The sequence below is a fragment of the Columba livia genome, chromosome 3, assembly GCF_036013475.1.
Source record: "Columba livia isolate bColLiv1 breed racing homer chromosome 3, bColLiv1.pat.W.v2, whole genome shotgun sequence".
Taxonomy (NCBI): Eukaryota; Metazoa; Chordata; class Aves; order Columbiformes; family Columbidae; genus Columba; species Columba livia.
Window position 1 is genome coordinate 75,389,036 of NC_088604.1, and position 26,300 is coordinate 75,415,335.

Genomic DNA, 26,300 nt, shown 5'->3' on the forward strand with positions numbered 1-26,300 from the left:
GTCTTCCACCACTTCCCTTAAAATACTGTTCTTCTATCCTCTGTATTTTTATGCCAGTGTGAAGTTTAAATTGTACATTTGAAAGCAAATGTGTATGATACACTTAACTGACCTGCAAGTACTAGAATGTTGGCATTACTTCTTCTATTCATAAATAATATTTCTGTGTGCACAGCCTAAGTAATACTAAACAATAAACAAATGAAAACAGTCATATATTTAGGAATAAATGCTCTGAAGAACCTTGGTTTGTCAAAGGCAAACAGACAGTTCTAGAAAGCCACCCCACAGCTGCTGCACACTTTTCTGCACACCCTAGGACTCAATACATGTCTCAGCAGTCTATAACAAATTCACAATCTGCGATACAAAGGCCTACAACAGGAGATAGAATAGTCAAGGGTATCCTCAGTGGCCTAGGCCCTTGTAGCAAAGTACTTTAAATAAAATTTACTGGTCTCAAGGATCAGGTGTATTCTCATACAACAAGAGGTCAATCTCCACCCCTCTCTTTCAGATCTTCTATTAATATTTCCACATAACTATTCACATCTTCTTTGTTCTATCCTCCCTTAGATCACTCCAGTCCTCATTTTGTTGCCATTTTTGCTCACCAGGATTAGTTGTTGGGGTCTTTTTTATTACTTCCATATAACCCTGTTGAACCTCAGGTCGAGATATACATCTGGTTCCCAGAGATTTTTATAGACCTGTTTCATATTCTTCTTACACCTATACCCTCAGTCTACCAGACCTGTTTCTTATTGGTGAGGATATGTTTTCTGATCTTCTGTTTCACAGCTTATCTTCTGTCTGGACATTATCTTGATATGTCCAAAGGACATAACAACATACCTTGTTTCACTCCATTGTATCTCTCTGCACTGGTTGTTTTCCTCTTTGGGGGATTACCCATCATTTGATGTGGTCTGCTTCAGCCTCTAAGGCAGCCAAAATACAGCATCACTCTTTTACCTTTTTGTTGTTGTTGTGCTCACCCTACAGATTATCTGCCACATAGACCTGTTTCTTTCCAGTTTTGCAATGTATGCTCTACCTCAGAGTTTTTTCCTACATCATCTCCCCAAAGTCCTGTACAGAGATCTTTGTTGCTTTCAGTTTCATTTTCAGTGCTCTGAGATTCCTACATTCATCTTAATTTCCTGCAACAAATCTTATATTCCACATACTGTTGATATGGTTGCCATTTCTGTCTTCTTAACTCTCATCAGAAACAAGGCAAAACAAAACATAGGTCCATGTATTTGTCTGTACAGATTCCCACTTGCTATCTTCCAGTTTCCTTTACTTTCACAGCTCTCTGCCTCAGGCAGTGGTTATCTGTTAAAGCTGGTTTGTTGGCAAGCATGATTTATTTTTCTAATCACATTTAAAGTACAGTTGCACAAAAAGCATTGTCAAAAAGAGAAGGAGCTGAAGGGGTTTTCCAGGATTAGGGGATTTGAGGAAGTTGTTCATCATGAGAACAACATTTTGCTAGACCTTGCTTCTAGCACAAACCTGCAGGAAATTAGCCTGTAGCAGAAGCAAGAACCTGTTGACCTTTACTTTGAAGGACAGGCATCCAAAAGACTGACCAAGCCAAGTCTGGTCTATGCAGGATTAGGGTTTCCATTGTTGAGCGAGGGTTCAATTGCTTTTGGAGTTTGCACATTATGTTCATTGGTTTCTGAAAGTCTAACAAAGCTGACAGAACAAAGTGTCTTTGCTGGTCTCTAGGAAGATCAGCTCTTTGTTACATGTATCAGTCTCCAGAAAGGATAGCTCATGATGGCCCAGGAAGCCTGTAAGAGGCCCTAAATTTTATTTGCCTGCAGATAAGATATACCTTCTCCCATATATCTTCACCCTCACACCAGCCATATGACTCCCTACTTCTCTCTGTTCAACACAGAAGAATTTAAAGTGTCTAGCTTAGGCTTCAGTGTAGAATTTATTTATATGAAAATATGTTGGTATTTTTTTTTCAGGCAAATGAGAAATACAGAGAAATTTATTCATAACAACAATGGCATTTCCTGGAAATGAAGGTTATAGTATCTAGTCAACATGATACATATCTGCCATTCACTGAGTTAAGGCACAGAGCATATGATCTTCCTATACAATGCCTACAAATTCTCTCCCTTTACACTCCCCTACCTCAGTCACCACCTAAGGTTGTTCCCTGACAGCATAATGAGGAACTCTGTCTCTTCCACATAGTATCACAGAATAGAAGCATGGAATCAGACCTTTAAGATCATCGACTCCAACCATGAAACTAACACTGTCAAATCCACCTGTAAACCATGTCCCATCTTTCAAATCATAGCACGATGATCTGTGTGTCTATAATGTACTGTCCTTCTCTTTCTTCCTCCTTTATGAACTCTAAAATTAAGAAGTACAAAAGTAACAAATTGAGCTAATACTCTTTGAGATGGAAAGGGAGATTGTTTATGTTGCAGACATGTCGATTTATGCATTCTGCTGAACCAGAAAGATATTGCTACTAGTTTTTTGCAGATCTTCTCTACAACCATGGCATCTACAGCCTAAGTGTCTGTTTCTCATTTATGCAGAGGTACATTTTTATCACTCTGGTAATTTTGGTCTACTTGTAAAGCTCTTTGTTTTACTTGTTTTTAGTGCAAAGGATTTCATTTTTTTCAAAGCACCAAATCTAGTATCTTTCAGGTGTATTAAAAATCAGTCCAGTTCAGTATGGACTGGCTCATTCACATTGCAATTGCTTGTTAAATAAATACATATTAAGTCTGCAGAATGTGAAATTACGCAGTTGTACAGTATCAGCAGAGTATACTTTAAAAAAAAAATCACTGTTGCAAAGGAACATAACACCGCATTTGTAAAATATGTGTGATTTTCACGGTGAATAATGGCTACAGATGTTACTTGTGTAAGAATTTCACTTCTGTCGTACTATGTAATTACACTCTTGTCAGAAAAGGAAACAGGGTGAGGACTTTTTACCGTGACTCCACCCCACCTCCATATGATTGCTCAACTTTTTTTTTTTTTTTTTCTTTTCTTTTTTACATTTATTGATGTGTGCTTTTTTAGGATAGCAAACATGAATTGGATCTGAATCTGCAAGGAATTTAACCTCTCAACAGATACATTAAGTACAAATCAAGGCTATCTTTTTGGATTCTTTAACTGGTCCTTGAATACTCCTCTTTAATTGCAGTTTGCTAGATTCAGGAATAGATTTTCTCCGTAAATTTAATAACATGGATACCTCAATCTGGAGTGACCCTTTGACAAAATGACCCAAATAACTCACACTGTAATTTGACATACTAACAGAACTCCTAAAACTCCTGAAAAAATACCCAATTGCCACCACTCTATAGCCTCAAAAAAAATAGGACAAGAGACCTAGCAAGGTGGCTTTTGTTAAATAATATTCCCTGGACAATTAACCGGGACACTTGGGTACATTTATAACAACCAGTGTACTTAAAAAAAATAAATCCAAAAAGTGAGAGAAAGGTAATCTGTTAGGAAAGAAACTTCATCTGTACTTAATTACTACAAGAAAGAAAGTGGAAAAAGGTAACCATTTCAGTGCCTCAAAGAAAGAGCCAGCTATGCACATTTTTTAGTCATCTTTATTTTTCATTTCACAGCCACACAGATTCATCAACATCTCACATCTGGTGGATTTCTTAGATTTTTTTCCTCCATGTTTTCACCCATTGAGGTAGCACATTTCCTTCAAGACTTCAGCCTACAGAGACAGGTATATGGACATCGTGGCTTCAAAAATTCAAGGAAATCACTGCTAAAGTGTGGTTGGTTACACCAACTCAAGGACAGCTGGACATACTTAAAAATAGCATGGCTTACCAAAGTTTTTAATACATGTTCAAACCCAAGAACTAGAAGCCATGAAAAGATATTATCTGGAGAACTACTCAGAAGAAAAACAAAAGAGGTTCTTCTTTACATGATGTATAGTTTAAGTATGTGACTTTTTGTCATAGGACATTTAAAATGCTCAATGTTTACATGTGTTCAAAAAGTAAACTAGTAGAAGAAAAACACATCACCTCTAACACAAACTTTTCTAGTTTGAGGAGTCCTGAATAAGACTGCTGTAAGAACAAGCTAAAATCCACAGATACAGGAATTAACTTGAAAAATTGTAACTAGCAAGAGGATTAAACAGCATGTTCATAAAAAAACAACATCTGAACAGACAGGCATACCAATAATTAGTCAGTCAAATTAGTCAAATTCTTCACAATAACAATATTAATTAAATCAGTCCAGGAGAAGAAGTGTCTCAGTACAAGCCAAATCTGTTAGAATGCTCATGATCTACTACAGAAGTGTTGCCAAACAGCAGAAAATTGATGGAAAAAGGAGTTAGTTCCTGATACTCAGAGGAGCTTCACTTCTTTCACTAAAACACACAATAAGAATTGTGTAAAATATAAATAGTATCTTTATCTGTGTGCAGTAAACAGCCATCTTGCCAAATAAGAAGGACCACAATCTTGAATTGTTTACATTGTCTTTATCTAGCAAAATCTAGGTGGAACTGGACATTTTCACTAGCATAAAAATTCCATTTGATTCCACTAACAATTTCCATTAAAATATTCCAAAAAAATTAAAACTTTACCTAAAAGGTGTACTGAGTAAGAAGTAAATGAGAAGATTACCAGCGAGTGGATATTTGACCGTTTAGGACTTCAAGTGTGTCAATGTTTAAATTGTTCATATATGGATCCAGTATGGTTTCTAATCCACTAATAAAAATAATAGATGCACATATTTTTAGAGACTGTCTTACCACACTCCCCTTCTTTCGTCATGGTCACAGTGCCTGCCCCAGCAGTGAGGTAGGATGGCTACACTGGGTGTAATGGGACTTGCTAGCCATTGTCTCCCTGCCTGCTGAGAGCAAGTATTCCTCTCTCTTTTCCTGACACAGACAGCCTTAGTAACCACCTCAAAACTGATTTGACATTTAAGGAGAGGGACTAGCCATCTCCTGGAAAGGAATGGCAATTGTGAACTGGCCATTCTGTGAGGCAGCTAAGCACACATTGGCCAGCAGATACCACATAGAATTAGCCATCATTTACAGTCTGCAGCTAGCTAAGCTCTTGGAGATGTTCCAAACACAACGTGAACAGTAAATTATATCCCAGCACATTTTTGGTAAGAACTGAGTGCACTGGCAGACTGATTTAGAGAGTCTTGTATGACAATCACTATTATTGTAATTTCTAGCATTTCAAAAAATGCTGCTTGGGTACAGTTCTTAAGCCCCACCAGTGCCTTAGCTTTCATAGGAAAGTCAGCAGTTCAATAAAAACTCTTCTTCATAGTTAACGACACTATTTAACACACAGACAATGTTTCATTTTTATAGAGAACATAATCCAAACTGTTTTGATATAAAAGTATTTATTATTATACTACACAAGTCCACAAGTGCACCTTAGTTTCTACTCCTTGAGCTGCAAATTAAAAATTATTTGCTTATAATTTTATTATCAAAATGATGTACTATTAATATATGTTTTAGGTGCTCATTGTGGGCTGAAGTTTAAACACTGTTGTAAAAATATAATAATAACCACATTTCCCAGGAAGTCAAGGGACTTCATTTTTCCCAAGGCAGATCCAAGCTGCAAAGTTCATTAGGCTGGAGCTCAGTAGGGATGTGTGTGTGTGTGTGCGCGCGTGTTGGCCCTGGCAATTCTATCTTGACCTGTTTCAAATTCTGACAGAAGGGTCTCAAGCAGATACATTGGCTTCAGTGTTAATATAGAGTCAAATCCAAACTACTGCAGACTTTGTGGGAGAGATTCAAGCCTAGTATTCCATCACAGGTCTCTCTGCAATCATTCACCCTGAAACTATAAGCTGTCTCAAGAAATTAAAATATCGTTTTCATACCCTCAGTCATTTTGGTCTATGTATTACTAAACTAGGCATGTCCAGCCAGTCCACACTATGATTAGTGGAGATTCTTAAACATCATATATCTCAGACAAAATCAGACAGAAATGTGCTTGTCCTCTTCTCTTCATCCATTCTCTCAGACTTGCTGTGAGTCAGTGAGGCAAAGTGTCCTGCCCCCTGCCCCTCATATCTTTTGGGCCTCAATCCAAAAGAAAAATATCTATCTTGGAACTTAGACCAACAAAAGAGAACCAAACAAACAGTTTGATTCCTTACTGACTGTGCAGGATGTGCTAGATACTGTAGAGAAAAGTACTGAAGCCACAGTTAGATGTGCAAATTATTTCCCTGTTACAAGAGGGATACCTGCTGGGTGCATGCAATGTGAAAACCATGGGTCAGAACTTAAAGCAGGGGTGTCAAACTCATTTTCACTGGGTGCCACATCAGCCTAACTACTCCTACATTTATACAGTCCTAAAATTAAATTTTGCTCTTTGAAGGCAACCGCGAGGCTGATGTGGCACCCGATGAAAATGAGTTAGATGCCCCTGACTTACAGAGTGTTTCAGGAGTGAGTACAGCTGCTCATATCTTTAGTGTAGTGAATTCCTAAAATGAGATTAGCTTCATATAGGTTACTTGGACTGCTATGTGCTACTTCAGTAATAGTACTGAGTGGGCTTAAAGGTGGGATACAGTCAAGTAATCAAGGGATGGGAGGTATGGATGGAATATGGTGTTCATCTTGTTTTATTGCATGAGACAAGATTGGAGATGTGGAAAGGGCTGGTGTTCACATTGTTTAGCTTTAAGTGCCTGGATTAGGATTCAGTCTCCTTAGGTTCTGTATGGTCAATTACAAGTCAGAGATGCACAGTTTCATTGACACTTCCCATGGAAAACCTCCTTCACATGCACAGTACAGGGAGTTTCTGAAGTCTAGCTTCCTATGTTAAGTATTGTAATTACTGAGATGAGTTTGGCCTATGTTTCATACCAGAAGAAAAATGTCATCTCCCAAGTGGATACAGCAGCCCAGACATCCTGGGGTGCAGTCCTGGGTTCAAGGGAGTGTGGAATAGGAGAGGAGGAGCCTCTGTCACAACCCTGAATCTGTACCTGAGATGATGGCTCCTGCAATACTATGTCTACTCTGAAGACCATGGTTCAAGAAGAATGTTGCCAGATAAAATTTTAGAGAAGTGTCATAAGGATTATTAAATTACTGAATAATGTTCCTTCCAGGGAAAGAATAAATTACTGAATACCATGCCTTCTAGTCAAGGACTCTAAGAACTATTTAGCTTGCCATAGAAAATTAAGAGTTGACTTGATCATAGCCTATAAATAAGCACCTCCCTGGCAGCAAAAATTCAGCAATGAGCATACGCTAAGATCCCATAGCTGGAAGCTGATGCGTGACGAATTCAAACAAGAAATAAAGCATAAGTTTTTAACAGTGAAAGAATTTTTCACTGGAACAAATTAGCTCAGCTTGCCATGAATTATCTCTCTGTCAGTTTCAAATTAAAGATTGAATTGTGGGTCGGGGGCAGAGAGAGAGACATTTTAGTTTAAGCACAGTTTAATTTAGGGAAGCATTATGGTGTCTGTTATAAAGAAGACCAGACAAGATCATGTCAAAATACTCCCTTGTAGCTTTGGGATCTATGGTTTTATGAAGTATATCTATTGTAAATTACTAGTACGCTTATTAGATTTTTTTTTTTTTTACATGATTCCATGCAAGGTAACATGATAAATTCTTAGTACAATTAGAGAATTTTAGCATCAGTTCTGCTATACACAGATAGTTACTGTGGCCAAAGTAGTGTTTTCTAGTTAGTCAATTTTAATAAGTACAAACAGCTTAAGGAGAGAGGCATTATTCATTTGTAATAGATTTTATTAACTCCTTCATCTCACTTTCGATTGTAAAAAAATTAACCCAGAATATTATTATAATTTAATGATCTAAGAAAAACATTGGGGACCAATAATTATTTGGGAATTCTAAAGAATCTTACTTGTTTCTGCAATTCTGGCAGTGTCACTTAAGAGGGCAAGGGATGAAGGGGAAAGAACTTGTATGATTTAACAATTATTCAGGGGTGAGGAACAAAAGGCTTCTGAATGTACAACATCTATATCACACACAGAAATACTAGGAAAAGTACAAATTCGTCAGCAGAGTGCAACAGAAAAACCTGGCTATATTGTCATGAACAAAGCATGATGTATGTGATTGTGCAGCTTTCAAGGTCAAACTGAATTCTTAAGCTCAGTTCTGCCTGCTCTTGTCCAAGTAGCCAAATTTTAGATATCACTGCAAGTCAGTCAGATAAAGGGCTGCCAGCTTTGTGTGAGAGTGCAAGTAGAATGAGAAGAGTCTTCAGAAGAGTCTTAAGCAACCTGTACGGGATGGAATTTACAGTGATCTCTAGCAGTTCTGAGCAATATAATAAAAAGATGGTTAGAGGCAGATTTTTGAGAGAGAATCAGTCCTAAAACCTCCCAGCAGCCCTGGAAGTAGTGGGAAATTGTTCCAGTAACACCCAGAGGCTCATACTTCTTATACAGACTGTTAGCTTTTCTCTTTCAAAATGTCTGTGTAAACTGATGTTTCAGTCTCTAGCAGATGATATTCCAGTCATCAGAATACACATGCAAGAAGGCAAAAGGACAAGTCTACCATCATCCTCTGCCTATAGTGTTTCAAATATATTTTTCTTACCAGTTTAACTATTTCTCTGCCTTAATTATCACACTCTATCAACTAGTCCATCAGAACTTTTTTATCCACTTTTGAAGCTACATGATTACATAGCTACATGATTACAATAAAGACTTTATAACAAAGGAAAGGAAAAGAGAGCAAGACAAAGCCAGAACAAGAGAGCAGTGTAATGGTTGAGACACTGAACTTAGAGGAAGTTTTCCAATTGCAGTTCTTCAAATAACGTTCCTGTGTTTGTATTCAATATTTTTTAATAAAAAGTTCTAGGGCTTTGACCTACATACAGTGTCACAAAAACCACCTTATCTGGCCACTGCCTGTGTGCTCTCTTCTTATCCAACAATTCTCAACTTATTTTTATTCCCCACAGAACAATTTTAACAGAGATAGAGAATACCTTTCAATTTCAGAACTGTCTGTAACACTGAGTTTGGAATAATCTCCAGGGAGGTGGAAGCTGTGTATTTGAATTTCCTCGGAAATAGGAAGGAACTTAAACTGAATAAAAGGAAAACAATATTGCTAACATTATATAAAAGAAAGGCAATCCTGTCTTGGCTACTGTTTTAGAAGGAAGCAAATATTGTGTTTTCATTTTGGAAGAAGCCCTAAATGGCTGGCAAAAGTCATATGCCTTTTGGAAGACCTGGCAGATCCAGCCCTGAAGGCAGCTCCTGTGAACAATTACTTGTCTCAGGACTGTTGTGCTACAGTCAGTTTAACCTGAGCCAACTTACTACTCCTTTAACTGGAATGGTAGTCAGGTTACACAGAATAGCAAAACTAGATTTGTTAGAACAGTATAAAAAAGTCATGGATCTGTTGGAGTGGGTCTGCAGGGGGGTCACAAAAATTATCAGAGGGATGGAACACCTCTCCTGTGAGGACAGGCTGAGAGAGTCGAGTTTGTTCAGCCCAGACAATGAAAGCTCCAGGGAGACATTATTGCTGCATTTCAGTATTTAAAGGGATCTTATAAGAAAGATGTAGCTATAGGACAAGGGGTAATGGATTTAAACTGAAAGAGAGGAGATTCAGACTCGATATAAGGAAGAAATTTTTTTATGATGAGGGTGGTGAAAAAACAGAACAAGTTGCCCAGAGAGGTGGTAGATGCCCCATCCATGGAAACACTCAAGGTCAGGTTGGACGGTCCTCTGAGCAACCTGATCTAGTTGAAGATGTCCCTGCTCATTGCAAAGGGGTTGGACTAGGTGACCTTTGAAGGTCCCTTCCAACCCAAACTGTTCTATGATTCTATGATGACAAGCAGGTGCCTTTGGCCTGAAAATAGGGAAATCTTGGGTGTAACTAAAAAGTTATTAAAATTTGAGGTGGGCATACTAAACATTTTGCTGCTGCAAAATCAGGCAAAATCTGATTTTTAAAAGGAAGAAAAAATTCCATGGGCTCTCCCTCATGGGAGCTACCCACTGGCAGCTCATTTTAAGAAGTTGCACTCTTTCGACATTAGAGCTGTCAGAGATTTCTGGATTACATACTCTAGACTTCCACCTGTTTTTCACACCTCACTAAACTACTGGTTATTAATGACGTAGAAAATTGTCAGAAGATATTCACAGAAAGCATCAGGCCTGGAATAGAGTAGGTGTCTGTATAGGTATGTGCATGCAATCTCAGAGTTGTTTAAGCACGGCCCAGAGCAAGACCACACACAGGCAACCACTTGTCCTGCTATTGCTTGCTGTGTTGGTGAAGCCGATTGCTGTGGTCACATGTTCCTTCATACCACTGCCATTCTGCTCTGGTAAGAATGCATTAGATTTATCTCCTGGAATGGTCTTTGTGTCTTGCTGACCACAGCTGAATTTGCCTGCCTCTGTCTGAAATTCATCAGTCCCCTCTGCGGTGTTGGTTCCTTGTCACTGAGCTCAAAACCACCAGTGATTCCCCAGATCCTGCTCAGCCACTATGGTAGCAACTTCCTTCCCTTTTGCCCCAGCCTGGGGTGCAGGTACAATTGACATCCAGATCAGCTTCACCATGACTCTTCACTGCCTTTATAAGTTTTATTTTGTCTGAATTGTCTTGCAAAATAGCTATACTGTGGGCAGGTTCTTTCCCCAAATATTTGAAAGCCTGTGAATGCTTACTGCTAGCCCTGCAGTCCTGATAATCAAGTGTGAGGAGCAATCATCACAGTTTCTCAGTACCTTTTCTTGCCTAATTTTATTGTGTCCCTCTCAAACCACAACCTCATATTCCACTACGTAAACGCCTCATATACAAGACCCATGGCAGGTGTCCTCCATAGCACTACTACTAAACATTTTGGTCATACACAAATTGTGTTTTGAAGCAAAGAGCGCTATTTCATTTAAGTGTGCATGGTTGTACTATAAGAAAAAGCTAACTGCTTTGAAAAAAGGAAAGGTAGCAGAGAAAATCCCTGGTACACTTATTCTCCCTCTTTCCTGTATTAAAGTAGGAAAATTATACTTTCTTTTTTTTTTGTTTTCCCCTCAAAAATCTATTACAAGAAATTTTCTATTCTGGAGCATGAGGTATTTCAGAGCTAGAAATACTAGATCTGTTCCAGTGGAGATCTAGATTCTTGGTTTTGCAGCAACACATACCAATGTTTCTCTTAGGCAAATTGCTGGTGGTTAAATCTTGAATGTACTAAAGAAAAAAAAAAAAAAAGAAAGAAAGAGAAGAGAAAAGAAAATAAAAGAAAAGGCAGACAGAATGTAGAAGGAGAAGGATGTTGGAAAATAACACATTTTAAACCCTACAGTATGTTCTGAAATATCTCTAAAACAGAGCCTAATGTAAATACATGATAGGCCATGTTGTAAAAAGGTTTTATTGTATTCATAACAAGGTGCTGCTAAGCACATTCTTGGCACTATATAAATAATAAATAGTGATAGCAAAACTCATTCATGACTTCACCATATGTTAGCGATTCAGCCAGTACAACCTAATGCCAATAAAATCTTTATATCTCCACATGCCATCATGTATTCTTTTGACATATTGTGTCAACATTTTCAAACAATTACTAAAACATTGATCAGACCACTATACACTGGATGTTTTAAAATCTCTGACATCTGGAAAATTAAGTTTCTAAGAAAATAAATTTTTTGAAGGTTCCAGAAAGTCATAGGGAACTTGCTTACTGAAAAGTCAGGCTGGAAAAGGATAAGCAGTATGCATAGAGTGTCAGTAGAAAGTAAAATTATTTCACTTGGTTTAATGTGAAAAACATAGAGAAAGAACTTAAGTTTCTTTAAAAAATGGGAACTCTGTGATCACATTAAAAAAAATTTGCAAACAGTAGGTAAAGGAAAAACCCACATGATTTTGATTTTGTGAATTATACAATGACTCAGTCAAATAATGTTCATTAGACTTGCAACAGCTCCTTTTCTTCTCTTGCTTTCCCCCATACTTTCTATGTTCTTGCCTTCCAGGAAACAGTTGAGGTATTTTAGTCCATTCAAACCCATGGGCTCTTTAGAAAATGAAAGCTGTTGGCCTTTTGTATCCTGCTTTTTCTGAGCGCTTATATTATTTTTTCAGGTTTTAGGTTTCAGGCTTTTCTGTCTCATGGTCTGAGTTAGAATGATGAAATGGTTTCTTTTCTTCAGGGTTTGCCAGATGAAAACATTACTGCACATGATGGCACCCTCTCTAATCTAAACATATCTTAAAATACAGTTGTGAGCTGGACGTATTGCTAACGAAGCTTCAGCGCTGCTAGGTAGCCTTTTTAACAGCAAAATGCATAGCCGTACTCTACACTAAATATGTTTCTGTGAAAATAGATCAGCTGCTTGATCAATCTCCTTCTGAAGGAAGAAAAAATGAGAAATTAAATGTGACACAAAGGTTGAAGTGCAACAATACAACGGTTCAGATAAAATCCTCAAAAACTTGACTTAAAGGTATAAAGTTTATTAAACTAGATGACACGTCTGTAACTAGGTCTCTGACATAAGCCAATTTTGCTGCTTAGAAGAAGTGAAAAATTCTCATGAAACACATCTTTCCTTCAGGCTGCCATGATGTAGTCATCTGTTTTTCACATGTGCCTACAGATTTTTAGGACTTTCAAAACAACTTTACCACCATGCTGGACTTTTAATAATTGGGAAAAATTATTCCTTTTTTTTTTTTTTATAGCAAAGAATTAAGAATTCTTAATTAAGAATTAAGAATTAAGGACCTAAGGATGAACAGCCTCATTGTGTACAGAAAGCTACCTCCTTTCTTTGGGCACCCAACACTGAATTTTATGACATATCTTACAGTAATTTCAGGACATGAGGGCTGTTTTTATATTGATAAATTAAATGGAGCTGGGAAAGTAAAACACAGTCTTCCGACCTGTTAATGTTAGAACAGGCCCCAACATGTTTTTGAGCTGAGCCAGTTAGTATTCTTCCAAATTCATAGGCAAGGTATGCGGATTAGCATCAGAAGGGACCTGTTACGGAGGTTAGATGCAGCTACCCAGTTTCAGAATTGAAGAGTTTAGTTGTAGGGATGTGACCAGGTTGATCACTTGGCTGCAAGACCAGAGAACATTTACAGGTACTATTCAAATTACTAGCATGGATGTAACAACAAAGACAAGCTTTCAATAGGTGTAAGGGCTAGAAATGTAATCGTCTGAGCATTGTAAACTTAATACTAAGCTGCCACAGAAATCAAAGGTAAGTAGATATCTAATTCAATGAGTCCACCAATCATGTGCTTAGCTTTAAGTATATTCTTAAATGTCATGACTTCAGATTTAACACGTACATAGACACCAGGTTCAGTTAGGACCTTACATTTTAAGTAGTAGATCAGAGGTGCATAAATTATTTAACTGTACTTTCTTTTACGATACTAGGTGACAAACACCAAAATATCAAGTACTCCATTTACTTAGTCCGTTCTCAGTAAATGATTAGTGAGTTAATTACCAAAAAGGTACAGGTACCAAACAATCATCTGTCAACAGGATATAGAGATATTTAAAAAAATATACCATACTTAGATTATTTCTTGTTAATTTTCCTACCAGCCAAAAGAGATTTATTTTTAAAGATGTTTGTCATGTCCTGACCTACTACCAAGGTGTGCAACTCAAGAAAGAAAAACAATTTTGAATAAAAGGAATATTTATATGATTCTAGGGCTGATGGAGATTAGGAGAGGAGTGAAGGACTTACAGAAGATAAACAGAGCTAATGATTTTTTGTGACAGTGATGAGCCATCTTACCTGCAGAAAGAGCTATAACATATACTGCAAAAGATGATGTTTTATCTCTATATAGTCTTACTGGGTTTTTGTTGCATGCTTATTTTTCCAGCAGTGTGACTTACAGAAAGTGAACAAGTTTAGGCAGCATAAAAATTCCTTAAATATCTCCAACTAAGTTGGTAACATTTATTTTATGTACAGGGATTTGGGAAGAAGAGGTTAGTTATTATCTTACTACGTTGCAGGCATTTGTTGTCTATCAGGACAATAAGCAACAGAAGTTTTCTCCTAGGCAATTAAGTTGTTTCATACTGGCTAGCAGTTAATTATTCATTTGTATGCTAATTTATATAATTAATGTCAACCAAAAATTAAAGATGACCATTTATTCCACTGGAAAAATCCTTGACCTGAGGAGAAGAAGACATTTACTAAGATGCCTTTAGAAATTAACTGTGGGCCAAGAGCCTTATTAGATGCATCAGATACAAATTAGCAGATGATTTCTAAAGTGTGGGTAATACAGCTTTACTGTAGAAGATTTTACACGGAAATGTCAGCTTATTATTTGCATTTCCTTTTTTACTGATGATATGATAAAAGAGACAACTCTGATAGGCAAGTTCATGAAGCAGATATTGCTTTTCCAATCCACAAGATGAAACTTTACATGTTAGAAATTTACTTGAAAATGTTAAGTTTTCATTTAGTTAAGGTAAAATTTAAGAAGTGGGCACTGCTGCTGATTAGAAAGCAGGTTCCACCTTGAGAAAACTACTGATGTATCTGAAGAAATTCCCACCAAGACACTAAATAAGAAGTTCTTGTCTAAATTAGAAGTTGTCACACATCAAAATCTCATATGGAAGAAAGTCATTAACCACAGTCCCTCAGACAACAAAGCAGGAAGACCTGAGAGATGCTGGGAGTAGTAAACAGGCAGAAGAAGACTAAATATTGAAAAGATATATGAACCAAAGGTCTGAATTATTTAGATCAGATTATTTTTTTTTTCTATTTTTGACACATTGCATCTGAATTTCACCCTGTTTAAATGCTTTCAGCATACATTGTTTAACTAAAACATTTTGAGCTGGAAAATTAGAACATTTTGTTTGCAAAAGGTCAAAATATTCTGGCAAATTTGAATATATACTGTCAACATCAACCTTTTCTGCATGTTTATATTTTGATTAATTTGTATTTTCTCAGGTAAAAAATAATAATCAAAATATTTAAAGCACATCTGAGGACTTCGACTATGAGCAATTCTTGCTCAGCTAGTGATATGCCTGTAGTGAACAACTGAGAAAAACATCTAAACCTGATACGGTCAAATATCTTGACCACGTAGGAAAAGCATTTGTGTGGGTGGTACAGGACACCAGTCCTGCAGTCTTTCCCACAGAAGGCACTTTTTAGGAAGGTGACAGGGACTCCCCAGACATCCCGTGGCTCAGTTGTAGGATGGCACCCTGCTGTCCACAGAGGTAACTTGCTTCTTTCCCCCACTGAGGGTTTGCATTGTCTTTATCCCAGTATTCCTGGGTTCCACCTGTGCCAGGTAAGCCCAGGAAAGGCACTTGTCTCAAGGACCTGAGGTTGCCAGGCCTGACCCCAGAGACAACAGGGTGCACCTGCACACCTCTCCCAAGGGGGTATGCAGCCCCCAGACCCCTCACCTGTGTGGGCTTGGGTGAGTTGCCAGCCCATTGCTGGACTGCTCCACCTTCTTATCACCAGATGGACATAAGGGATATATTACACAGAGTCTTTTGTTGATTTATGTTACCTTTCTTCTCTTAAAATTTCTAGTAAAAGAATAGAATAGAATAGAATAGTGTCAAAAATGTAATAGCATCTTTTTTTATGGTATATTTCTTGCTTACAAATTTTTTTCCAAACCTTCACTCTCTTTTTAGAAGGCTGCAATCTATAGCCAAAGTCTTTCAACTCACCTTCCTTTATTGAAACACCTTTTTTTTATGTTGGAAAAGCTCTTACTTGGCTTTTACTCTTAATAGAGGCCTAGTTAGGATCAAGTACTACTGTTAGGGAAGGCTGATTTGTATTCTGAAGAAAAGGCAAGTTAAACTTTGTCTATTTTCCATTCCCTTTTCTGTCAGCCTATAATTGTCTCCTCCTCAGATATGCTTCTATTTACTCCACCTCCAAATAGTGTACTCAGTCTCCTTGCCCTGCATTTTTGTCTGCATTCCCTGTATTACTGAACAGAATATATACATGTCCCTGTTTCGTAGATCTTTCTTTACAGCTCTTAAGAAGCTAGAGTCCTCGGTGATCATCCTTAGGAGCTGGCATATCACTAAGACAAAATGTCCTTTGCTGTTTGAGTAGCATATGGTGTAACCAAGTATTCCTGAGCAGCATGTCATTGTTAGATTATAAAAGTGGCTTTTCCCAGGAATGCAGTATGCCTTTGAAAACAGCCAGCTCTACAGACCCAGACATAGATTAGGTGCATGTTTTACATCCACTGTGGAAAAAAATTGACACTGAACTGTCTCTCTCTCTCTCTATATATATATATATGTGTGTGTGTGTGTGTGAATATAAAGTGCATGTAATTATTTATGTATTTATACGCATACTATACACAAAATTACATAAGCCTCAAAAAGATGAAACTTGACAAAAACACTAGGGGTCCTTCTTAGCAGTGAAGCATTCAGAGCATTGAAAAGAGCAGAGCCAATTTCTGAGACAAATTTAGCTTTTACTGGAAATGCCTTTTCTTGAGAAGGGAGAAGGAATGGAAAATAGAAGGAAAAAAAAATAATTTATGGCTTGCTTTTTAAAACCTTTCTGGACCAACTTCACTTTTGTATTTTTTGTCACCTTTCAGCTCTGAAATGGAGGCTGGGCTAAGCAGCGTTAGGGCTCATCTATCCTCTCTTGAACTTCCCTGCTGAATTTGCAGGCATCAGCACAAAAGAACCCAAATCCAGCTTGAACCTGGACCTCAGAGGGGGATGGGGACCTGCCAAGACCAAAGTCAGAGCTCAAGCCTCAATAGTCCTGTAAGAATGTGGTTGAGAAAGGGAAAGGAGATTCATTCCTAACAAATGCAGTTTGAAATATATACTTCGAGACTTAAATGAATAGGTTTTTAGTTACAGTGTGGTGCAGAGAAGAGTAGATGTGGAACAACTGCTTATACAGACATAAAACAGTCTCTCGTTCTCTCACACTCTCTGGGTCCCTTAGGATGTGGTTGGGCAGATGGATATACACATGTGCAGAGGAATCCTCAATAAAAAAGCCTAGGAAGACAGACAGAAGTTCTGTAAAAGAAATGTAATTAAATCCTCTAGTAGTGAAACCAAGAGCTTCTAATTGCACATTTACTGGCCACGTTATTTACACCAATTACAGGTTTGCTGCTTTAAAAATATTTTTTTTCAAAGATATCTTCCCAAGTGTATTCTTACAGGCATTAGTAGTCCCATCATTTTATATAAAACTAGCTGGGAGAAGATTTTTAAAGGCTTTTAATTCATTTTAAATGTGGTAAATCTTATTAAGTTTGCAGGAGATTGTTTTCAAATGTAGCATTTGGCAGTAGATAGTGTTGTGACTACTTTTTCCAGTACCCTTACCATTACACTGTGTATGTTGTATCTTGTGTTTCCCAAAAACGTTTGTGAATAACAAGAAGCTCCGAAATACAATACTGGATGAAGTTTGTGTGGTCTCTACAGCATATTTGTACCTATGCAGTGAATTGATACAGTGTTTGCAACTATGAAACATGTACAAGGCTATGAAAAGTTACAAAGACAGCATTTTCAAGAATTCTTGAGGTCAGTTACATGCTTGCTATTTTCCCACTGGATTTCAATGGGAATTGCAGATGTGGTTCTCTTCAGTATTTTAAGAAATGTCATCTAAGACCTGTTATGAACTACATTGCAGTTACATTGTATCTAATTAGACTTCCAAATGAGCACAAGTTCTGTACAGTACCATATACTTTGCTTAAGGTTTCTGAAATCTTAGTAAATCCCAACTAAAAGACCTAGACTGCCAATATAAGGATTACCTCAAGTCTCCCAACATAACCAGCTCCTTCCATTTCTGTGATTCTGATAGAGTCATAGATTAAGAGTGAAGCAAAGACACCTGAACCTGACTCACTATGTGGTAGTGTCAAAAACTTGCATTTACCACACATTTCTGTTTCTACCTAGAAAAGTTGGTCATGAGGAAAATGAAAATTGAAACTGATAAAATTGTCCTTTTTTCTGGCAATAGTAGACATCTGGCTGTCCAGGATATAGCACACCTGTAGAGAATCTATGTCTATAGGACATATCAAACCACTCATATATGTGTAGATACATCCTATTACACATATACAGCTTGTGTAACAAAACTGCACCCTATGCATCTGATTAGCTGATGCATGCAGGTCCTGTGTATCCTTGGTACATGAAATGCAGAATCAGTAAGTGTGCAGGCTAACTGCATATATCTAGGCTGTATGAGAATGACTGAGCACATGCAGTTCAGTCTGCAACTACAGCAGATGTGTCGCATATCTGTTGCACTGAACCCTGAGGATACATCTATGTTAGTAATTAAATATGCTATTCTTTGGCAGTGAGATAACTGATACGGAGTGGTCCACATCTATATTATTAAACTGTCTTATCCTCCCAAAGAGATCAGTGGTATCCAAACTAATCAGTAGGAATAGTTCACAACCAATTCATAGCCGGGTCCTGAACTGTGTGCCTGGGACTTGTTGAGAGACCATTAATTCCACTTGGTCAAACCCATAACAAGGATCATTCTAATAATTTAACAGTATAGATGAATGACTTCCCATGTCCACATCTGTGTCTTGGGCCTTTTAAATTTATGGTGTAGCACAAATGTACTAGATGGTACACATGCACACACTTCTGTCCTGGAAATCTCTAGAAATAATCTGACAGTTACTAAAGACAAAATAACACAGCAATAGGAAAACACAAGAATCTAGAAAATCACAAGGCAGGGCAGCAGCAAAGCTAAGAGTTGCCAGTTGCAGAAGTAAGGTCCCAGTCTCTTTTTTAAAATGGTACACCACACAGCCCTTCGCTTCTCCCTTTTTCCTTGAGTGAATGCAAAGATCATCAAGATTAATTTCCATCTCATGTTATTCAGAGGTACAGCAATTAAGAAGGAGGCCAGCTAACCCTGTTTAATATTGTACCAGAAGATAAAAGTGGTTTCATAAATATCTTTCTAATAAAAAAAGTTACAGAAAACCAGTGAGAAAAAAATATTCCTTGGTGTCCTTCCACTCAGCCTCAAAAAACTTCCAATAGGCTATAACAAAGGGAACAACACACAGTTAAAAGCTTTATTTGGTAATAAGACTGAGCCTCTAAACTCATCCTTCCAAAACCAGTGCTTGGAACTACAAGTAGATGAGTGTTTTAGAACTGAACTGTGGATAATTTTCAACTTCAACCGAAAAACACTGAAAATGTCCTACAATTAGATTTTGACAATTCAGATGTACACATGTAAACTGTTACCAACTACAAGAAACACTGTGAAGTACAAAGGTGTTAATAAAACTGAGGTTCCCTTTGGTTTGCCAGAACAATTTACAGAGAGACTTAAAATCAGCAACATCTATGCTGAAGATCCACTTGTTTATTAATAAGTATTTATGTATATAATTTGTTGATTATCCAGTTGTCTGCCTATTCATCTATCTGTTGATTTTTTGAGTTAGTGGGCCATCACTGAATACACTTAAATACAGCAGTTGTCTAGCCAATGACTATGCATGATGTGGCCAAAATATGGAGGTGTCTAACTGGAGATTAGCTACAGCATGAGCTGTCTCTCTTCTTTATTGGTCTGCCCTAGACAGTATTGTGACTAGTAGGAAAAGTCTGAGATGAACATCTTTTGAGCAGTTTAAAGGACAAAAGCCTGATTCTCACAGAACAACATCTACAGTTATATTTCTTGCTACAAGAAGTTATTTTCAAGCAGCTTGCAAGCCACACAGCTCACAGTGGGACAGACCTACTGGTGTCAGCAGCTGCTGCTACAGGACATTGACCACCACTAGCTGATACCCAGGCTGGGACTTTGTGTGGTACAAGAAGCCTGTGGATCCAAGGCAGCCGCTGACTTGTGTTGCTTGTAGTCTGACAGAAACAGCCACAATCTGCCTCACTCAAGCAAGAAGAAGCACAGGCACAGCTGCTCTGACATCAGAGATTGTACCCTGGCTTCTACCTGGAGAACAGTGTCAGGACGTGGCATAACGTCCAGTTGTCCTAGTATCTGTACCAGGAGACTCAGCCTTAAGCAACATGTGATACTGGAGTCCACCCATTGCCTTAACAGAGCCTTTTCAGTTTTCCTCTGTGCAGCACAGAGCAGGATCTAGCAGGATGGGACATAACTTCATCTGGGAGTTTTTGGGGCTTCAGTCATCATCATGAGATACTATTTATCAAATGAGTCAACATCCGGAGTTATCACTTAGAGCCTGAGGAAACTTTAGCATTAAAAAGATTTATGCCAGAGAACATATGATTTGGTTTACAATACACTGTTTTATCTGATAAATATAAATGCAGAGCAGTTGCCAAGGAAAGAGTAACAAGGAGCAAAAACACTGCAACAACACTCTTTTCATTTAGTTCACCTTTAAGTTTGCTAAATATCTGGAAAGAATTCCCACATACATTTATCCCAAGCATGTAAAAATCTTCTTTGTCATCACTAGAGAGAATTTTGCAGGATTTGCCTGAGGTTTCTTAGAAGACTACTGCCTCCATGAAACATTAAGGTTCCAAGTACTTCTAAACAGTTTGAAATTCCAGACGATTAGCTGGATAATGAAGCAGTCTTCAGTGTCATTCTTGCATGTTTTAACACAGTAAAAAAGAGCGAAACACAGTGAGATTTCTGAACCAAGCCCTTTGTGTGATATCAAGGAACAAAACCAACAGAAGATTTAGGAACAAAAAGGTTAAAAATCCTTTTAGCTCAAGAGTACTTTGTAGACAGATTAAATTTAAAATACACAGAGTAGTTTGCAACTTTATCTAATGAAAGAATATACCTGTTCTCCATGCATTGTTGGGCAAACACAGCTGGAAGGAGAAGCAGTTCTCCTTTAGAAGAGAAAAGACAACCTGGTTTGGCAGGGGATTTCCCAACCAAGAACAGCTGAAATGAGTCTGCCTGAATAAGCCATGACTGTAGCAATTAGTGACTAATACAGATCATGTCAACAGCTGGCAGTGATAATTCTGCTCAAAGGTTTTGTTTGTAATCCCTGCATCTGATATTGTCTAGTGTTCTCTCAACAACAGTAAGAAGAGGGTTTGTGAACAACCACACTGAAAAGTAAAGTTACACTGCAATGGATTCCTTTCCTTGCTTTGTAACTCTGATCCATTTTCTACAGTTTTATTTCACTTGATCTTACAAGCTATGCCCCTCTAAGAGAACATCCTATATAACGAGAGGAATTTTCCTCACTTACTGCCAGTGGCCTGTCTCTAGCTTACAAGGATATGTGAAAGTTAGACTCTTGAATGTTTCCTGGCAACAAAAATTTCAGGTATTGGCATAGATGTAATCTATGATTCTTAAAAATCTTCTGTGTAATGGTAAATGGTTTTCCACATTTGCACATCTGAGACTAAAATTTATGGTTGTTGGTCTCCTAGGAAAGCATTATTTTATACGGTCAGAACTGAGTAACGTGTGAATCATATCCACTGATTGATGTTTAGTTTAAGTTAATTTAATAGAATTGCTGATTACCAAAATCTTATGTTAGAATTAGAGATAATCCCAAGCTCTCTACCATGAAACAGGTCCGGTACTGGTTTATCTCACTGCAAAGAGACAGTGAAGTTCAGATTTACTCTGGGTCTCAGTTGTCGTAATTATTACTTTTCCAAATCTGGATATCCATTTGAGCTTCTCCATCTGGAGCGTTATAACTTGCCATCAGATCTGTTTACAGGGAACATTTCTGTTGTCTTTTCTAAGGGATCAGAATCTATAACCTCTCATTAGCCTGGACTGCTATGATGAGGTTAAAATTCTTTTCGCTAAATAACTGAATCACTTGTTTTAAAACACAGGTAATAGTAATATCAGCGAGTATGAGAAAGTATCAAACAAGTGATTGAAATATCAGAGTGTTGTGTGGGAGTGTAAGCAGAGATCTGAGATATGTGAATGTAACCACCTGAAAAATGAACAGCAAAGAGACAAAGGAATAGGATTAGACTAAAATATTTCGTACCTCCATAGAGGACAACCATTATGGTGAGTATTGCATTTTTTGAACCACTTCAATAGAAAAATGCATTTGGGCCAGAACAGAACACAGAGCCAACTAGGAATTTTGCTGAATAGAAAAGACTATGAAATCATACACAATCAACACCAGTGCAGAATATTTAACATTTGTCTAAGCAGTTTACCAAATTAACAAGTAAATGTTTCTTTATTAAGGTTTGCTTGTTTTTTCATATCACACATATTTGAATTGTAAATGATAATCAAAAAAGGAAATAAAAATAAAAATAAAAAAAATAATTAAGCAACCTGATTCCGTATTTGGAACTGTATTTGCTTCTAAATAATATTAATAAATCCTCCTCCTGGTTTTTTGCTTCCTCCTGTTGATTGTTATTAAAATTTTTCTCTGGGGGTTAGCTGATCCCTTCATACCTCCAATAGATTGTAAATTAGCACACAGTATCCTAGAGTACATTCTCCCTGGCACTGCTGGGGACCATGGCAATATGTACAGCCTTTTTGAAAAAGATATTCCCTTTAATCACATCATCCACACTTCTACTATCCCTCTGGCCATTCCTCTACTTTCTAAATTATGTTATTAGTAGAGAGCAAATAAAGAATAGGGGCCTAGCTCAGCATCTGTACAAAGACATACACCTGTACAAACATGCCTACCCTTCTATCCTTCATTCCATTTAATATAAGCCCTTTAAATCCATAATCTATTCAGGACTAGAGGAACATTCTGTGATCTGTTTATCAGTTGGCACTGCTTTGATCCTGGTACCATACAAAAACACTAAGTAAGCAGTAATTTCTGGAGGAATTAGGTATGCTTGCCTAGAAGAGCCTCAGTATTGCTAGGCTGCAGGAGTAATAAGGGTACAGTAAATTTTGTGTTCTGCAGTCATTTGGAAGAGTCAACATGTATTTTTGGAGCAGCGGAATGTATTCATAGTCCAATTACAGATACAAATATTTTGTATAACTTTTGAAAATTCCCCATTTACTTCTCTCTGCATTCTATCTGTCAAACTAAAGATTTAGGACACTGTAAGGTCATTCATTTAAATCTGAAACACAGCTGTACATTTAATTGTGTCTGCATCATGCTCTCTATTCACCAAAGAAAGAGCTTCCCTCAATTTCATTTTATGATCATGTCTGGCTGGGATGGAGTTAACCTTCTTCATGGCAGCCTGTATGGTGCTGTGTTTTGTATTTTTGACTAAAACTGTTGATACCAGAGCAGTGCTTTGCCTGTTGCTGTGCGGTTCTTTCACAGCATCATGGCTTTCTCTTTTTCCAACTCTGTTCCCCAATGAGTAGGTTTGGGGTGTACAAGGATTTGAGAGGTGATGCAACCAGGACAGCTGGCCCTAATTGACCAAAGGGATAACCCATGCCATATAACACCATGCTCAGTAATTTCTCAGTAATAAAACAGAGCAGGGGGAGTTTGGGATGGTAGCCATTGCTTGACAACTGTCTGGGTATCAGTTTCCTTGTGGGAGGTGATGAATGATTGCCTTTGCATCACTTGTTTTGTTTTTTCTTTCTTCTTCCTCTTTGCTTACTAAACTATCTTTATCTCAACCCACATATTTTCTTAATTATGCTCTTTCTATTCTTTCCCCTGTCCTGCTGGGGGAGGGGAGAGGGAGGGAGGAGAGTGGGAGGGAGGGAGTGGTTGAGTGGAGCTTAAGTGCCTACTAGAATTAATCCACAACAGATTCTTAAAATGTTCATGCCACCTGACTTGAGTTACCAATAGATGTGGTTCAGATAGTGAGGCTAACCTAAGCTTTTCTTCTCAGCTCCCTCTAAGATCAATTGAGAGGTACAGGTGAGGACTCAGCTCACTTATTTCAGACAGCCTTCTCCTAAGGGCTAACTTGCTGTCTTTGTTAGTCCATTTCCTCTCATTGACTGAAGAAGGAACCTAGAAATTACCTCTGGTGCTGATGTTACTGAAGCCAGAGGACCAGTGTGGAGTTGGCATGGGCAAACCATCTAGTATTCACTTCACTGCTTGGCCAGGTTTTGGATCCCCAGCCTTTGATTGCCCAGACAGAATTATGCACGCACTAATACATACAGGTGTTGATATACATGTACTGTGTTTCTCAGACAAGAGTCCAAGGACAGAACCCCAGGGAGAATTGTCTCACCTTTCCTGTAAGGTTTGTGTACCAAAGCAGCTTTCAGTCTCTAGAACAAAAGAGAAAATCTTTTAAAAAATAAAACATTTCAGTCTGCCGAGTGAAACAGATTAAAATCAAATGTTTGTAAATAAAGCCCTCCTCTAACTCGGCATATTTTCACAGCATGAGTCCTTGTCTCCAGCTTTGGTCTCCAGTCCAGCAACTTTCTGTAGTTTGCTCCATTGCAACAACTTTCAGAGAAGCTCTGTTGGGTCTTTGGGTGGGCTCCCTGCTGCAAGCTGGCATGCAGCTGCCCTCGGGAGCCCTGTGGGCCCTGGCAGTACTGCAAGCTCACTGCTTGCTGCAGCAGCCTCTGACAGCTCGGACTTCGAATGCCCTCTCTTAGCTCTGTGTCTGCTCTTAGAAAAGAAGCAATAGTCCCATTTGTCCAGTGAACTGTGGCTGAAGCTCTGTCAGAAGCATGTAGTCTTCTATGTTAGTCCAAGACCATGTCATTTTAGAAAAGTATAATATCCTGTTCACAGTAAAATGTGAGCAGACACATGAAACAGCCCTTCCATAAGAACCAGACCTGCCAAGCATTTTTTCTGAGCATGAGTACTAAATCTGATGTGCACAGGAGGCATTTAACTTCCGATGCATGTGCAGACCACATGAGAAGAGGATGTTCAAGGGGTTTAGCCAACACATCCTGGAACCTGTGCAGTTGCACGGTGCTGGGCTGGCTACATACGTCAATCCACGCAGGAGCAGTGCTTCCAACCAAAGCACGCAGCAGTCTGAAATCTTGGATGTATGACTGAGAGCATGCCTAGTGTCTCCGGATGAACAGCAGCTTAGTATAATCATCTGCCCTGCAAAGGCTACCAGTCAGCCTAAGTATGTATTACATTTCCTCAAGGTCCACTTTAAAAGACACTCAAAATGAAAAATAAATATACCCAGGAAAATCTGGACACTTGGCAGGCATGCCCAAGTTGGGTTCTGTGGTGTCACAGCTCCTTTGGGAGCAGTACCCATGGTAGCTTGTTGAAACGTTAAGAAGACCTGTCTACATGGGGTTCAAACACAGGAGGGACCTCAGTGTAAACAGTCATTTGATAAAAGTTGTGAAAGGAACAACAGAAAGAGATGTGTTGCCAAGCACAATTCTGAGTTGCAAAGGGAAGTTATAGAAACATGAGGTAAAATATTATTTTTGGATATTGGAGAGTGAATAGTATGGAAGATTTTTGAATTCACTTTTATTTGTTTTGCAGCTTGTTTGATTAGGACAGATAGGATTTGGATTTTGTTTTGTATTTTAAATTCTTACCACATTTTTTGGCTTTTAGACATGGAACATCATGGAAGTAAAATCAGGTTGAAACAATTACTTTGATATTCTAAGAACCATTCTTTTCTTACATCCCTTTCTTTCCTTCGCAACACACCAATGTTAAAAACTCAGCACTGATTGTGGAATATAAAGCAGTATCCTCAGACTGTACAAGAATATCTCTTGGATATTTTGGATTGTAAGTGCATACACAGGAAGAAAACTAGGGACATGCCGAACTTCAGAAGAAAAATGACTGCTGAGTAGGAAAAAGATTTAAAAAATATTTGTCCTCTGCATTGCTGCTGTGCCTCTGGTGCTCACCAATAACCTTCCAGAGTGGCAATCTCAAAACCACCTCTATGAGGGGCCCAAACAATGCTAAACCTGGAACTCACGTTCCAAAATGAAACATAGTGCATGTACAAAAGGATCTCCTTCCCTGCAAAGTAAAAATCAGGTTGTAAGTATGAGTACCTTATATTCAGTGAAAATGTCATGCTTTTTTGGCCCACATTTCTGACCCAGTTCCCCAAGAAACTGATGTTATAAGCAGCTCTCTGCTTTGTTCTTGTACATGCCATTGTTGAGACTTTCAAATT

At 38.1% G+C, this 26,300-nt stretch overlaps 1 long non-coding RNA gene across 1 annotated transcript in view; it reads right to left on the reverse strand.

Annotated features, from left to right (window-relative positions):
- LOC110363342 (uncharacterized) overlaps positions 1-21,146 on the reverse strand; it is a 46,209-nt gene extending 25,063 nt beyond the window's left edge. Inside the window, exon 1 of the long non-coding RNA XR_010471472.1 lies at positions 21,014-21,146. This is a non-coding gene — a long non-coding RNA (uncharacterized LOC110363342). The remainder of the gene's footprint in view (positions 1-21,013) is intronic.
- Positions 21,147-26,300: the final 5,154 nt, after the last annotated feature.